At 48.4% G+C, this 15,598-nt stretch overlaps 1 protein-coding gene across 2 annotated transcripts in view; it reads right to left on the bottom strand.

Annotated features, from left to right (window-relative positions):
- Positions 1-15,598, bottom strand: part of TENT5D (terminal nucleotidyltransferase 5D) — a 29,887-nt gene that overhangs the window by 2,261 nt on the left and 12,028 nt on the right. The window contains exon 2 of one of the 2 annotated variants that reach the window (XM_068250061.1): positions 4,457-4,567. The exons of the other annotated variant lie outside the window; for it this stretch is intronic. The gene's annotated coding sequence lies outside the window, so the exon portion shown is untranslated. The remainder of the gene's footprint in view (positions 1-4,456; positions 4,568-15,598) is intronic. 2 annotated transcript variants of the gene reach the window in all.

Below are 15,598 nucleotides of genomic sequence, written 5' to 3'. Positions count from 1 at the left end.
ATAGACTTTGGAAACATGGCCGTGACTGCGTTCTCAAGGAGGTGGGTGGAGTCAGTGCCACCTGAGCCCCCATTACATTAGATTAGGTAGGTATTTAACCCAGAGAGACCCCCCCCCCCCAATCCACCAGTAGTAAATGTAGCCACTAACGGTCCAATTTCTAGCAAAAAATCATTAGAGCGGTCAGATAATTCTGATCGGATGTGATCGGGTCGGTTGTAAATAATGGGCACAATTGATTACGAACGATTATAAAAACCGTCGTCCGATTGGATTTTCGTCATACCAAAATTTGGATTTTCTTGTCCGTTGTGATAGATAGGAAGGAAAGATTGGTTCGTTGATGGTGTAGTGAACGATGTATTACAATATTTCACTTCCAATCATGATTATCTGATCGCTCTAACGATTTTTCTTCGCCAGCGTTTCACTAGTAACGCTCTGTTACTGGCCACCCTAAAGAGGCCCTGTACTGAAAAAAATGTCCCCTGGGGGGTACTCACCTTGGGAGGGGAAAGCCTTAGGGTCGCAATGAGGCTTCCCCCTCCCCTGTAGCTGCAGGCAGTCCAGTGCTGGCTCCCCCAAAGCGTCCCACAATCCTGGCTCAACAAGCCTGACAAGGCTTGATATACTGTATTTACCTTCCCTGGCTTCAGCGGGGGCGCTGTTGCTTCTCTCAGCACGGAGATAGGCGGAAATAGCCGATCTCTGTCGGGCCGCTCTACTACGCAGGTGCAGGAGACTTGCCCCTGCGCAGTAGAGCGGACCGACAGCGATCGGCTATTTCCGGCTATCTCCAAGCGGAGAGCCGATACTGCGCCTGCGCTGGAGCCGGGAAGGTAAATATTTACATCCCCGCTGTTCGGGGGGCCAGAGCGAGACCGCCGTGGGACACAGGAGGACGGGGGAAGCCTCGATAGGATCCGGAGGCTTCCCCCACCCGAATGAATACCCCCCAGGAGAACTTTTTCTCGTTACAGGTTTTCTATAAGACAGAGCTTGGCATGGCAGGCTGTGTCTTCTTATACTCTTTAATAATAACACCCCCAGCTGCAGCGATGAGATGACAACTGAGACACCGAACATTTAAAGTGAGCCGCCGGCCCGCGGGGACGGCCGACGGAGGAAAACAATCCATGCAGTAGATGTTCATCTCCCAGGTGTACCGTACGCAGAGTCCTTACATGGATAATTACATTAATGAGGGGTAGATTGCTCGGCTGCAGATCTCAGGGCTCTGGGGGGGCAGTGAGGGACCCCCAGGGAGGTATAACACACGCACAGTGGTTCGGCGGTCCCTATCGGAGGAGGAGCATAGCGTGCGTACTGCATGCACCCCCAGAGAGACCTCGCTGGCGCTGTGATTCCCATCACAAGCTACATCATAAAATTTTATAGCGGCACAAATGGCAACGTAAGATAACAGAAATAAAATGGGAATAAAATTCTACCTGAGCCGTAACAAGCCAGAAAATATGCTGTCGGTGATCTGCTGCCTCCACACCTGCCTCAAGTGTTTTCCTCTCGCTGTTTGCAGAGTACATCTATGGGGAATGTATTGTGTGCCTCAGGTATAAGTGAATATGCCTATAGGGAATGTACACTGGCGGCTCCAGCTCCACATTTTTTGGGGCCGGGGGGGCACAAAGGGAGCACAACGGCTGGCTGGTGGGGGCCATCTGGGTGATCACAATCGAAGTTTGTATGGTGAGTTATAGATCATTTTTGCCTAATTCAGGGGATAAAATTAAGGCTAACAATTCAGCAATGATAAAAAACCAAACGTAAACATCACAAACAGAACTTTTTGAGCAGAGGAGATTATCCAAATGATGGCGCTAATATTGAAGGAAAGTTACCTACAGATGTACTTGGCTAGTTGGCAGGTGTGCTTTAAGCTCTAGGCTGGGAATACATGATGAGTTTTTCGGAAGCTTTACTGGCCGATCAATTTCCATTCACAAATCTATCAGAAAAACGATCAAAATCATATTGGACCTGTCGGAAATTATCTATCGAGCCATGTATCTGCCAAAAAACTCATGGTGTTTTCCCAGCACTACTTGCTAGCAAGCTGCTCCTGTGTGAACAGATCACAGACAAATCATTCCAGTCCCCAGTCTGTGTCTGACGACTCTACAAGCAAGGGGAGGGGGAAGAGGCAGGAGGGAGAGAAACACTGTGTGTGTGATTCCTTATCTCAGTAGCTAAGCATTGCTGGAGACCAGAGCTTGGATTTTACAGAGAGGAAGTTTTGAATTAGGATGATACCATTTATTGGCTAATCTAAAAGAAAAACAGTAAGCCTTCTTCAGAGACTATTCCTGTTCACAGACAATGTTAGAACATACAATCAGAAGGAGGTAGAGAGATTTTTTTTTGCAAATATAAGTGTCATCCAGATACATTAATGACAAGGGGTCTTGCAAAGATTGTGGGGTATTTATGGCAAATAGATAAGAGCTTTGGGAGACTCAGAGATCAAAGTAAAAGTAAAGTAAAGCTCTGCTACTTACCCAGGGCTTCCTCCCGCCCCATAAACACAAGTCCCACGCCGTCCTCCTGCAGTCCGCTGTTCAGCCGTGGTGAGCCCCGTTAACAGGCTCAGTGATGTCAGTCCTGGTGTACTGCGCATGCGTGGGAGGTCTGCGCATGTGCAGTAGACCCTGACTGGCACCGACTGAGACTGATAACGGGGCTCACCGCAGCTGAACGGCAGACCGCGGGAGGACGGCGTGGGACTCAGACGTGTTTAAGGGGGGGGGGGGAGGGGGGCGGCGTGGGACGTAGACGTGTTTATGGGGCGGGAGGAAGCCCCAGGTAAGTATCAGTGCTTTACTTTAGTTGATCTCTGAGTCTCTTTAAAGAGACACTGAAGCGGAAAAAAAAATGATGATATTATGATTTGTATGTGTAGTACAGCTAAGAAATAAAACATTAAGATCAGATACATCAGTCTAATTGTTTCCAGTACAGGAAGAGTTGAGAAACTCCAGTTGTTATCTCTATGCAAACAAGCCATTAAGCTCTCCGACTAAGTTAGTGGTGGAGAGGGCTGTTATCTGACTTTTATTATCTCAACTGTTCCTGGACTATTTACTTTTCCTCTGCTAGAGGAGAGGTCATTACTTCACAGACTGCTCTGAAAGACTCATTTTGAATGCTGAGTGTTGTGTAATCTGCACATATTATAGAATGATGCAATGTTAGAAAAAACACTATATACCTGAAAATAAAAGTATGAGAATATTTTCTTTGCTGCTAATCTTCTAGTAATTATTCATAGTACACAACCAATTCATTATATCATATATTTTTTTTCGCTTCAGTGTCTCAGTGTCTTTAAAGTGTCAGTGTCTTTAAAGGCTACATAGACTGACATTGAGAGTTTTTTACAGACTCTATCCTGTTCACTGTACTCTGCTGGAGCCTGGAAACAGTTCATTGTGTGTTACTGGGGGGAAGGGGGGGGGGGGGCACACTCAGGGGGGCAGAGTGATCCATGGGGGAGGAGGAGGGGTGTGGAGAGGCAGGCAGTGCCACAGCATGCCCCTGTGTAGCGCCGCCACTGGGAACGTAAAGCGTTCCTCGTCTGTAAGTGAATCTGTCGCCACGGGAGATGCAACCGGACTGATAGTACTGCCAGAATTTGGGCAAGTCCCTGTATAGTACATCAAACAATCCAAAACACGGGGTTTATTGGAACCAACACAGTTATTGCTGTTTAAATAAAGTAACACGTTTATTCTTGTTATGGTCTTCATTTGATGCAAATTGTAGATTAACATTCAGATTTCACATCCAGAGACTTGAATAACAACAAATGGCCTGACACACGTTTCGCGGTAAAGCACCGCTTCCTCAGAGGTACATGAAGTGACAATATCATCAATCTCAGACCGACTTGTACATATTTTAGGCCGACTCATACATATCTGTGATACCATATAGCGGTGTATTCCCTGCTAGAGGGTTCACACTCCATGTTGAGAAAGCACTCGGCGGGTATTACGTCCCTATTGGATATCACAGATTTGTATGAGAAGGCTTAAGGTCTGAGAGTGATGATACTGTCACTTTGTGTGACTCTGAGGAAGCGGGGCAGTTTTTCCAATACACTTCCTTGCACTTCCGCATACCCGAAACAGGAAATGGTCGCAAGCGTGCGTCACTTCCTGCTTGGCCAGATGCCAGAAGGGGAATACTGCATAGTAATGGGGTATTCCCCGAAGGCCTGTTTTTGGCGGTGCGGTACAGCGGGCACGCCACACCGCAACGCTGACGCTAAAATACAGCGTGAAGCCGGCCTTAGGATTAGACAGAAATGTACAGAAATATCACCGAAGTAGAGCTTCACTAGTTTTGGGCGGACTGCCCCTTTAACCGCTGTGAGTCAGAGCAGAGGGAGAGGGAACGGTTAAATCTCAGTGCGGCGGAGACGGGAAATGTCACTTACCGCGTAGGTTTGTGCAGGACGCGGGATAATGGTTGAGGAATCAGTCCGATGACTCATGTGACTCTTCAGAGATCAGAAACACTCATGGCAGCGCAAACAGACAGCTGCTACCTGCGGGGAGACAGAACAGAGAATGTGAGACGCTTCGTAATCTCGCCAATTTCAATCTACAGAAATGAGGAAATCGGAGAATTCCTCCCTGCAGGGAACCGCTCTTCAATATCGTTACTGGGAGGAGAGGGGGGGGCAGACTGATTCCGCTATAAAAGTGTCGCGGGAACGCCGACCCACCGCTGCAGAATACGCTGGCCGTTTACAGACAATGTGAAAAAACGATCAACCCCTCTCTAGCAACTATGGGCAGATGCCATAAACCGTGTAAAGTTTCCGTATGCGGGGAGCTCATGACAATTTCATCGTTACTACTGCTTGTGGAGCATTGCCCATTAACCTGTTAGCGATGTGGGCGTTACCACAGTAACGCACATGTTGCCATGGTAATGCGCGTTACACCGCACACAGTAACTTTGTGCAGTTTATTGCATCTGGCCCTATGTCACCACAGCAGCAGCTTGTAGCTGTATTTTGGTCAGCCCCATTTATAGGGGAGGGCAGGGCAGGTGACCGCCTGGGGCGCAGTGAAGGAGGGGGGAGCAGCGGCAAACTGCGACTCAACCAAGGGGAGGGGGGCCCGACTCCTTCCTCCTTCTCCTCAGGCCCCCCTCCATGCTCCCCCCTCCATGAGCGGCAGGAAGCGGACTTATTCACTTTCCGGGCTCCATGCAGGGATGACGTACTGCTGGGCTCCTCTGTCTGTAGTGCCTCTCACTACTTCCTGATTAGCGGAAGTAGTGAGAGGCTGGGGCCTGAGGAGCGGGAGGGAGGAGTCTGGCCCCCCTCCCCTTGGCAATGGTGCAGTTTGCCACTGCTCCCCCCTCCTTCACTGCGTCCACCTCCCTCACTGTAATCCTCCAGTAGAGGCGCTTGAAGTGACAATAACATCAATCTCAGACCAACTTGTACATATATTAGGCCGACTCATACGTATCTGTGATACCATATAGTGGTGTATTCCCTGCCGAGCCCGTTCACACTCCATGTTGAGAACTTGGCAGGTATTACACCCCTTTATAGTATCTCAGATTTCTATGAGTTGGCATAAGGTTTAAGATTGATGATATTGTCACTTCCTGTGCCTCTGAGGAAGCGGTGCCTTACCGCAAAACGCGTGTCAGGTCATTTGTTGTTTGGAAACTCTGCACATGAAATCTGAATGTCACTCTGCAGTTTGCATGAAATGAAGACTAAAACAAAGATAAACGTGGTACCTATTTAAACAGCAATAACTGTGTTGGCTCCGATAAACTCCATAGTTTGGATTGTTTGACATATTATAATATCACCAGGGGGCGGAGCATACGGGAACTCGTGGATTAGATAAGTCCCTGCATTGCTCCTACCATCAATACATAGGTCCTGATGCACGGTTCCTGTTTTGCAGGAGAGTCCCTGTTTTGGAACCAAACCTCCCTTGTCCCTCCATTTGTCCTTGGTTGTCCTATTTGTGGTCTGACTTACTTACTGGGGGCACCTATACCTGGCTAACCTATACTGGGGGCACCTATAGCTGGCTAACCTATACTGGGGGCCTCTATATCTGGCTAACCTATACTGGGGGCACCTATACCTGGCTAACCTATACTGGGGGCACCTGTAGCTGGCTAACCTATACTGGGGGCCTCTATAGCTGGCTGACCTATACTGGGGCACCTATAGCTGGCTAACCTGTACTGGAGGCACCTGTAGCTGGCTAACCTATACTGGGGGCACCTATAGCTAGCTAACCTATATTGGGGGCACCTATAGCTGGCTAACCTATACGGGGGGCACCTATAGCTGGCTAACCTATACTGGGGGCACCTATACCTGGCTAACCTATACTGGGGGCACCTATACCTGGCTAACCTATACTGGGGGCACCTATAGCTGGCTAACCTATACTGGGGGCCTCTATATCTGGCTAACCTATACTGGGGGCACCTATACCTGGCTAACCTATACTGGGGGCACCTATAGCTGGCTAACCTATACTGGGGGCCTCTATAGCTGGCTGACCTATACTGGGGCACCTATAGCTGGCTAACCTGTACTGGAGGCACCTGTAGCTGGCTAACCTATACTGGGGGCACCTATAGCTAGCTAACCTATATTGGGGGCACCTATAGCTGGCTAACCTATACGGGGGCACCTATAGCTGGCTAACCTATACTGGGGGCCTCTATATCTGGCTAACCTATACTGGGGGCACCTATACCTGGCTAACCTATACTGGGGGCACCTATACCTGGCTAACCTATACTGGGGGCCTCTATATCTGGCTAACCTATACTAGGGGCCTCTATATCTGGCTAACCTATACTGGGGGCCTCTATATCTGGCTAACCTATACTGGGGGCACCTATACCTGGCTAACCTATACTGGGGGCACCTATACCTGGCTAACCTATACTGGGGCACCTATACCTGGCTAACCTATACTGGGGGCACCTATACCTGGCTAACCTATACTGGGGGCGCCTATACCTGGCTAACCTATACTGGGGGCCTCTATATCTGGCTACCTATACTGGGGGCACCTATACCTGGCTAACCTATACTGGGGGCACCTATACCTGGCTAACCTATACTGGGGGCACCTATACCTGGCTAACCTATACTGGGGGCACCTATACCTGGCTAACCTATACTGGGGGCACCTATAGCTGGCTAACCTATACTGGGGGCACCTATACCTGGCTAACCTATACTGGGGGCGCCTATACCTGGCTAACCTGTACTGGGGGCCTCTATATCTGGCTACCTATACTGGGGGCACCTATACCTGGCTAACCTATACTGGGGGTGCCTATACCTGGCTAACATATACTGGGGACACCTATACCAGGCTACCTATACTGAGGGCACCTATACCTGGCTAACCTATACTGAGGGCACCTATACCTGGCTAACCTATACTGAGGGCACCTATACCTGGCTAACCTGTACTGGGGGCCTCTATATCTGGCTACCTATACTGGGGGCACCTATACCTGGCTAACCTATACTGGGGGTGCCTATACCTGGCTAACCTATACTGGGGACACCTATACCAGGCTACCTATACTGGGGGCACCTATACCAGGCTACCTATACTGGGGGAACCTATACCTGGCTAACCTATACTGGGGCGCCTATACCTGGCTAACCTATACTGGGGACACCTATACCAGGCTACCTATACTGGGGACACCTATAGCTGGCTAACCTATACTGGGGGCACCTATAGCTGGCAATTTTTCTACCCTCACTTTGGGAGCAATTTAGCCTAGAATCTGCCTTGATTGTAGCCGCTATAATACAATACTTCAGTAATGGGGTCGACCAATCGTTTCCAATTGATAATGACGATGATCAGAAACAAATGATAGTTCAAAGGATTGGATCATAAATGGCCACCTTAAAAAGCAACACCAACCAATAATTCAGCAAGGAAATGCTGCAAACATGTCACAGCACAGTTCCTGTGGGAGAAGCCTCCGAATGAAGCTGACAGGCCCAGCCCTCTGGCAATGTATACAGGTTCCAGGGCTGCCATGTGACTGATACAGAGAATGAACAGCTTGGTCTCCAATCTCCTGTAATGAGTGCAGCTTCCGTCGAAGGCTTCTCCCCCAGTCTCCCTGCTCGTCTTCTCACAGCGACTGCTCTTTGCTGCATTTCCTGGAAGACGTTCCTCGTCTGTTGGTGCAACAGTCACAGCCTCATTTACATAACTGGAAAACAATGTAATGACATTTCTCATCATTAACTGGCAGAGCGGATGTAATCTGCATTCACGGCAATGACAGCCAATGGCAGCCAAAACCATTCATGGGCACGCCAGACCGACTCACGCAGCAGCTGTCATATCTGACCGCATTACTCATGCTACTGCTGCTACTGAGCAACTACATCATTCTCACAATTATCCATATGTCCCATGTCACATCAGCCACCATACAGTCACCCACAACGCCAGCAAAACCCCCTCCAGATATACTCTGTGCTGCTGGAGGACTCTGCTCCTTCGTCTATCTAACTCTCCTCTCCTGATATACTCTGTGCTGCTGGAGGACTCTGCTCCTCCCTCTAACTCTCCTCTCCTGATATACTCTGTGCTGCTGGAGGACTCTGCTCCTTCCTCTATCTAACCCTCCTCTCCTGATATACCCTGTGCTGCTGGAGGACTCTGCTCCTCCATCTAACTCTCCTCTCCTGATATACTCTGTGCTGCTGGAGGACTCTGCTCCTCCCTCTGACTCTCCTCTCCTGATATACTCTGTGCTGCTGGAGGACTCTGCTCCTTCCTCTATCTAACTCTCCTCTCCTGATATACTCTGTGCTGCTGGAGGACTCTGCTCCTCCCTCTAACTCTCCTCTCCTGATATACTCTGTGCTGCTGGGGGACTCTGCTCCTTCCTCTAACTCTCCTCTCCTGATATACTCTGTGCTGCTGGAGAACTCTGCTCCTTCCTCTATCTCTCCTCTCCTGATATACTCTGTGCTGCTGGAGGACTCTGCTCCTCCCTCTGACTCTCCTCTCCTGATATACTCTGTGCTGCTGGAGGACTCTGCTCCTTCCTCTATCTAACTCTCCTCTCCTGATATACTCTGTGCTGCTGGAGGACTCTGCTCCTTGCTCTATCTAACTCTCCTCTCCTGATATACTCTGTGCTGCTGGAGGACTCTGCTCCTCCCTCTAACTCTCCTCTTCTTATATACTCTGTGCTGCTGGAGGACTCTGCTCCTTGCTCAATCTGTCCTCTCCTGATATACTCTGTGCTGCTGGAGGACTCTGCTCCTTCCTCTAACTCTCCTCTCCTGATATACTCTGTGCTGCTGGAGGACTCTGCTCCTTCCTCTAACTCTCCTGATATACTCTGTGCTGCTGGAGGACACTGCTCCTTCCTCTATCTAACTCTCCTCTCCTGATATACTCTGTGCTGCTGGAGGACACTGCTCTTTCCTCTATCTTACTCTCCTCTCCTGATATACTCTGTGCTGCTGGAGGACTCTGCTCCTTCCTCTATCTAACTCTCCTCTTCTGATATACTCTGTGCTGCTGAAGGACGACTCTGCTCCTTCTTCTAACTCTCCTCTCCTGATATACTCTGTGCTGCTGGAGGATTCTTTCTCTCCTGATATACTCTGTGCTGCTGGAGGACTCTTTCTCTCCTGATATACTCTGTGCTGCTGGAGGTCCTTCCTCATTACTTTGTACTCCCAATGGCCTCAATTCACTAAGCTTATCTCCTGTCTTTAATAACGTTTCTAGAGTTGTTACCATGGTGACGAGGCATGTCGTATTCAGGAAACATTTTACCTCAGGCAAACCTAAAGTTAACTCTTCTGTCTTTAAGTTAACTCTTTAATCCTTAAAATAACTCCAGAGTTAAAGACAGGCTGTTCATTAACTGCGTGTGAAAATAACTACAGAGGAGGTAACTTAACTACAGAAGAGGTAACTTAAGGAATGAAGAGGTAAGATAACTCTGTCACTGTGTGGAGGTAAGTTTTCTCTTGCCTTATTATCTCCAGCATGATCTTAGTGAATTGAGGCCATTGAACTGCTCCTTGATCTGACTGGCCGGTATCCAGGATACCTACACTTATTTGTGCCATATGACTTATAACAAAGGACTTTACTAGAGCTGATTGTGTGGAGAGAAGCAGAACTGTAACGACATTATGCAGCCATTGTCTTGGAGGCGGAGGAGGCCGGACTTGCAGACAAATCGCGGTGTTTCCAGCGATCTGTTCGGCGATTGTCTTTTGCGTTGTCTGAGCGTGAGACGTAACAATGAGGGGGATCAATTTTCACGGTTCCTGGGGTGTGAACTCTCGTTTTACCGCCGCGTTGCACAATCAGCTCCAGATCAGTGCGTCACCCGGAAGGGCCGTAATTATAGGGTGAGAACAGCCAGCATCGCTTCCTGATATCTCAGATGACCCCCAAAGGGGTCCTTTAATTCTGGTCCTATAATTCTGGTTATTCCAGAGCTGCCATGTTGAACTCTAATGTCCTCGGAATGAGCAGAAGCAGAACGTATGGGCACAGGCCAGGTGTACTGGAACAGAGTATCTCAACATCATCAAATACCAATACTTTACTATAGCTAAACCTACCTCTACTCTCACACAGACCCCCCCCCCCCCCCCCCGACGCCTAACGCTAACCTCCCCTCCTACACCACATACACACAGCGCACCCCGCACACACAGGCACCCTACCTGATGTCGACCCCTAACCGCGCTCCACCAACACACACACAGACATCCTGACGCCTAACCCTAACAGGCCCCCCCCCCCTCCACACACACACAAACACCGTCCCCCTGTACAAACACCCTTTCTGAAGCCTAACCCTAACGCCCCCCCCCCCCCCTTGCACAAACACCCCTCCTGACTTCCTGATGCCTAGCTCTAACCGCCACCCCCCTCCCTTTTACAAACTTCCTACCTGACGCCTAACCCTAACCAGCCATCCCTAAGCCCCCTCTTCAAAATACCCTTTCTGGTGCCTAACCAGTCGCCGCGAAAACAATTCGAAACGTTATTTTTCAGGCACCTCCGCAGGCGCCCACTGAAATAGCGGCATGGTGGGGCACCCACATTTCCCCTCAATATCACAGTTTCAATAGCTGCCTTTGGCAGCGCCCCAAACTTCTGCCGCTAGCGGGGCGCCCAAATTTTTTCTGCTGCTCTATAATACTCGCTGCCTCCACTGCATTGGAATATTCCGGCAGAAAGCCGGTAGAAGTAAACATTGTATTTTATTGGCCGCAGAGATGACGAGTGCCGGTGACAGATGATATTGTTTCCTCACATTTCTGCATCACTTCTGAAGACGCTCCAACGACTCAGCCAAATACAATCTATCTCATAACTCAGCACTTTCCTGCTGCTACCATTGGCTGAATATCGAACCAACGTTATTGCACCAATGGGTTTGATGTGCAGCGACCACCCCTGGAGTCACAGGGAATTATCAGCAGTCATCAAAGGTCCGCACCATCAAATGTTCAAGTTTCTTTATTTATAGCTCTTGTTAAAAAGACATGAGTAGAAAACAGGTCTGCATAATGATAACGCACAGGCGTTTCGATGCTTCTTCCTCAAATCATAACAGGGACAGACTCTGCTATGATTTGAGGAGGAAGCATTGATCATCATGCAGACCTGTTTTCTACTCATGTCTTTTTAAGACTGCTACCATTGGCTGAGGCAGTGTGAGAGGAAGGTGCTGCCTGGAGTCGCCACACTGGGGGCCTGGGGCTTCTCAGGAGGAAAGGGGGAGCAGAAGAGGGCATTGTGCAACTACTTAATTAAAGGATACCCGAAGTGACATGTGACATGATGAGATAGACGTGGGTATGTACAGTGCCTAGCACACAAATAACTATGCTGTGTTCCTTTTTTTCTTTCTTTCTCTGCCTGAAAGAGTTAAATATCAGGTATGTAAGTGGCTGACTCAGACAGGAAGTGACTACAGTGTGACCCTCACTGATAAGAAATTCCAATTGTAAAACACTTTCCTAGCAGAAAATGGCTTCTGAGAGCAAGAAAGAGATAAAAAGGGGAATTTCTTATCAGTGAGGGTCACACTGTAGTCACTTCCTGTCTGAGTCAGGACTGAGTCAGCCACTTACATACCTGATATTGAACGGAAAAAAAAGGAACACAGCCTAGTTATTAGTGTGCTAGGCACTGTACATACCCATGTCTATCTCATCCTGTCACATGTCACTTCAGGTATCCTTTAAAGTATACCTGAAGGGAAAACAGAGCCCTAAATAGATAGTTACCGCAGCAGAGGCTTCCTCCACCCCCCTCCAGCTCGCCGGTCCAGTGCTGGGACCCTCTGAACCTATTCATAGTAAAAGCCGCCTCTTTTTGTTACAGCTTGCCCTGCTGGTCTAGGGGTCCCACATCCTATTTCTACCTTTACCGAGGCTCTAGTGGTTCCTCTCCAGGTCGCATATTTTGGGGGTTTGTCTAGTGGTCCCACTTTTTTATTGAAACGATTAAATGTACAAGCTGTATATATACCTAGGGCTTCCTCCAGCCCCATTGGCACTGACTGCTCCCATGCCGCCGTCCTCAGTCGTCTCCCTTTTGGGCAACAGGTCCCATAACTTCGTCCAGTCACGTCTAGTCGACACATGCGCAGTGCGCTCCCTCCGTCTCGCTCCTATGGCTGGAAGCGCTCTTCGCCTGCGCAGTACTATTCTCCCCAGGAAAGAGACAGAGAGAGTGCACTGCGCATGCTCAGACTGGTGCGACTGGCCGAAGTTACGGGTCCCGTTGACGAAGAGGGAGAAGGCCGAGGATGGCGGCATGGGAGTGGTCAGTGCAAATGGAGCTGGAGGAAGCCCTTTCACACTGGCGCAGTGCTAGGGCAAGACTAGAGCAATGGAATTCTATAGGATAGTTTACAATGCATGCGTTGCAGTGCTCCAGAAGTAGCCTATCTAATGCGAACGCATACCTACGTTACCGCGTGGCTCCTGCGGCGGATCGGAAGTAATGTAAGTCTATGGCGACGCGTGTGTTTTGAAACGACCGCTGCAAGTTTTCTGCATCATGCATGCACGGAAACGTATTTGGTCAATACACTTCCGCGCTTGTCATGGAATCGACCACAGGAAGTCGGAGCTAGAGAGCGCCACTACCTGTTTGGCCGGCTGCCAGATGGGGATTACCCCGTATCAGGGGCTTTGCTAGCCCCAAAGATCAGTGGCACGTCCACGTGCCATGGATCTTTTCTGGGTTGCCCTGGATTTCCAGTACAGAAGCCAGGAAACTCTGCCTAGATATGTTTAAGTGATGCTGCCTATGTATGTGATATGCTGCATTTATTTTTTTGTATTAGTGAAGAGAGGGCTTCATCCAACATTTTGCTGGGCAGGCCTACTTAGACCGCTGTTAAGTTCATGTAAATTTGGCTCCATCCCTGACCACATTCTGGTGCATGGCCACACCCATTTTTCGGCTGGAGTGCCCAAAAGTGCCCTGGATCTCTTAGGATCCTAGCAACGCCCCTGCCCCGTATTAATGTGGTAATCCCCCAAGGCCTGTTTTTGGCTGTGTGGTTTGGTCCCTGGACCGCACCACACCGCTACCGCCAATATGCAGTGTGAACCCTGCCTCAGGCTCAGCAGTTTTGTATCGGTGCTGCTCACTTCCCATCTCCTCCAGTGAATCTCTGTGGGTCATGCAGGACTGGCCGCGTCTCATTACGCAGCACAAATGTTATAAACGAGCACATGACCTACTTTCCAGCCATAAGTATAAATCGTTGTCACGTTTGTAAGCGTTAGCCGCGAGGTAAAGTCAGCGCCTCCCCGGGGAGCCCGGGATGTTATACTCCATTAGAGCCGGTGCAGGAGGGGGGCGCCTAATACCAGATAAATGTACCCGGCTGCCTTTTATCCCCATTACAGCGCTTAATAGTGGCCGGAAGATCACGGCGAGGCAGAGGGGAAATCTCAGTACAACCGCGGCCTTCAGCTCCCACAGAACAACACTATTACCAGCCGCAGTGATAATATGTGATGAGCCAGTGTGACTTGCATTATGTCTTAATTATAATTGGATTATACATTTTTATTGTAGTGAGAATGGATACTGATTATTTTCTCACACTATTTCACTGGTTAATCACACCATTGGTGTTTCAGAGCTTATAATAATGGTTATAATAATGAATGAATGAATTATTCCAAAAACAAATGTTGTAGTAGGTTAATTAGCTTCACCCATATTGGACCTTGACTGTAGCAGAGGTATCGGAGTATGACCATGGTAGGGACATTAGACTATGATTATGGTAGGGACATTAGGCTATGACTATGGTAGGGACATTAGACTATGACTATGGTAGGGACATTAGACAATGACTATGGTAGGGACATTAGACTATGACTATGGTAGGAACAATAGGCTATGACTATGGTAGGGACATTAGGCTATGACTATGGTAGGGACAATAGGCTATGACTATGGTAGGAACAATAGGCTATGACTATGGTAGGGACATTAGGCTATGACTATGGTAGGGACAATAGGCTATGACTATGGTAGGAACAATAGGCTATGACTATGGTAGGGACATTAGGCTATGACTATGGTAGGGACAATAGGCTATGACTATGGTAGGGACATTAGGCTATGACTATGGTAGGGACATTAGACTATGACTATGGTAAGGACATTAGACTATGACTATGGTAGGGACATTAGGCTATGACTATGGTAGGGACAATAGGATATGCCTATGGTAGGGACATTAGGCTATGACTATGGTAGGGACATTAGACTATGACTATGGTAAGGACATTAGACTATGACTATGGTAGGGACATTAGACTATGACTATGGTAGGAACAATAGGCTATGACTATGGTAGGGACATTAGGCTATGACTATGGTAGGGACATTAGACTATGACTATGGTAGGGACATTAGACTATGTCTATGGTAGGGACATTAGACTATGACTATGGTAGAGACATTAGACTATGACTATGGTAGGGACATTAGGCTATGACTATGGTAGGGACATTAGGCTATGACTATGGTAGGGACATTAGACTATAATTATAGTTTGGACATTAGGCTATGACTATGGTAGGGACCTTAGACTATGACTATGGTAAGGACTTTAGACTATGACTATGGTAGGGACAATAGACTATGACTATGGTAGGGACATTAGACTATGACGATGGTAGGGACATTAGGCTATAACTATGGTAGGGACATTAGGCTATGACTATGGTAGGGACATTAGACTATAATTATAGTTTGGACATTAGGCTATGACTATGGTAGGGACCTTAGACTATGACTATGGTAAGGACATTAGACTATGACTATGGTAGGGACAATAGGCTATGACTATGGTAAGGACAATAGGCTATGACTATGGTAGGGACAATAGGCTATGACTATGGTAGGGACATTCGACTATGACTATGGTAGGGACATTAGACTATGACTATGGTAGGGACATTAGACTATGACTATGGTAGGGACATTAGACTATGACTATGGTAAGGACA

This window comes from Hyperolius riggenbachi, chromosome 8, assembly GCF_040937935.1.
Source record: "Hyperolius riggenbachi isolate aHypRig1 chromosome 8, aHypRig1.pri, whole genome shotgun sequence".
Classification (NCBI taxonomy): domain Eukaryota; kingdom Metazoa; phylum Chordata; class Amphibia; order Anura; family Hyperoliidae; genus Hyperolius; species Hyperolius riggenbachi.
The sequence above is the reverse complement of the archived record's forward strand: the minus strand, read 5'-3'. Positions and strand labels throughout refer to the sequence as shown.